The 2170-nt window shown below is 37.3% G+C and overlaps 1 pseudogene; it reads left to right on the forward strand.

Annotated features, from left to right (window-relative positions):
- Positions 1-1649, forward strand: part of LOC137235568 (large subunit ribosomal RNA) — a 5905-nt pseudogene extending 4256 nt beyond the window's left edge.
- Positions 1650-2170: the final 521 nt, after the last annotated feature.

Genomic DNA, 2170 nt, shown 5'->3' on the forward strand with positions numbered 1-2170 from the left:
AGTGCATAGCAAGGGTTGCTCACAATGCCCCTAATACTTTGTATTTAAATTGTGGGACTGTAGCATGTATCTGCTTTTTACACACGGAACATGTTGCAGGCGAATTGCTTGTGTGCAGAGAAGAATGTACTATAATCTGAGGTGGAGTTGCCTAACAACCGGATGCCATTATCCATAAAATGGCTGGAGCTTGATACACTCCTATCTTACCAAGGTAAGGACTTGTAATTGAAACGCCCGATTACAAGCAAATTGGTACCAGACGATTCGGCTACGAAGTGTTGAGAAGTAACATGGAGCCGATAGTTTGGGCCATTGATCATGCAGAAGATCCGTGTTTGACACCGTGGAGTTGAGTCCCATAGACAGGTATCTGCGTTATAATTCACTATCATCTGTCCCTATCTACTATCTAGCGAAACCACAGCCAAGGGAACGGGCTTGGAATAATTAGCGGGGAAAGAAGACCCTGTTGAGCTTGACTCTAGTCTGGCAGTGTAAGGAGACATAAGAGGTGTAGTATAAGTGGGAGATATATAATTTCGGTTATTTATCGTCAATGAAATACCACTACTCTTATTGTTTCCTTACTTACTTGATTAAGTGGAACGTGTATCATTGCCTAGCCATATTAAGGATATATTTATATATCTTATGGTATTGGGTTTTGATGCAAGCTTCTTGATCAAAGTACCACGAGTTTGTTATATAATTGTAAACATATTTTAATGAGAAATGATAACATTTTTCGATGTTATTATCATAATTAAAATTTGGTATAACTCCAACACTCAGGTATGATCCAATTCAAGGACATTGCCAGGTGGGGAGTTTGACTGGGGCGGTACATCTCTCAAATAATAACGGAGGTGTCCCAAGGCCAGCTCAGTGCGGACAGAAACCACACATAGAGCAAAAGGGCAAATGCTGACTTGATCTCGGTGTTCAGTACGCACAGAGACAGCAAAAGCTCGGCCTATCGATCCTTTTGGTTTAAAGAGTTTTTAATAAGAGGTGTCAGAAAAGTTACCACAGGGATAACTGACTTGTGGCAGCCAAGCGTTCATAGCGACGTTGCTTTTTGATCCTTCGATATCGGCTCTTCCTATCATTGTGAAGCAAAATTCACCAAGCGTTGGATTGTTCACCCATTCAAGGGAACGTGAGCTGGGTTTAGACCGTCGTGAGACAGGTTAGTTTTACCCTACTAATGACAAAATATTATTGCGACAGCATTCCTGCGTAGTACGAGAGGAACCGCAGGTACGGACCAATGGTACAATACTTGTTCGAGCGAACAGTGGTATGATGCTACGTCCGTTGGATTATGCCTGAACGCCTCTAAGGTTGTATCCGTGCTGGACTGCAATGATAAATATGGGGCAAATTGCATTGTTTGGCTTCTCTAAATCATTTAAAGTTTATAAATTTAATTTATAAACGACAAAATGAATATATGTGGTGCCAATGTTATTTATAACATAGCAAATGCGGGAGGATTCAAATATCACCCGTAAAACATTATTTAATACAATGACAATGCCTAGAATCAATTGTAAACGACTTTGGTAACGGGCAAGGTGTTGTAAGTGGTAGAGCAGCTGCCATACTGCGATCCACTGAAGCTTAACCTTTGCTTGATGATTCGAAAACAATTTATTGGAATTAATTTTCCAATTTATTATTGTTTTGATGTAATCATCTTATAAAAATATGCATATTTAAAATATGCAATATAAAGAGAGGCGCTTGTTTAGGGGCCAAGTCCTCTATAAAAATGATGAAAAAGCAAATATTGTAATCTACTACAATAAAGTACAAATAAAGCAACAAAAATTTTGTTAGTTGAACTTTATTATATTTGGGCTAATAAAGTCGATATATTTATACAGATGTGTTTTAAGCGACCAATGAAAGTAAGTGAGGTTTTCCTTACCTAGGCCGCTTACACAAAATATATTAGCGAAGTTCATATATATATAACTTGTTCACTTTCATTATTTAAATTGTTGCTTGTACGGTAGTATTATTTACAAAGAGAAAAATGTAAATGAAATATTACAATAATGTACAAATAAAGCAACTAAAATTTTGTTAGTTGAACTTTATTATATTTGGGCTAATAAAGTCGATATATTTATACAGATGTGTTTTAAGCGACCAATGAAAG

The sequence above is a fragment of the Eurosta solidaginis genome, chromosome X (genome assembly GCF_040869045.1).
Source record: "Eurosta solidaginis isolate ZX-2024a chromosome X, ASM4086904v1, whole genome shotgun sequence".
Classification (NCBI taxonomy): domain Eukaryota; kingdom Metazoa; phylum Arthropoda; class Insecta; order Diptera; family Tephritidae; genus Eurosta; species Eurosta solidaginis.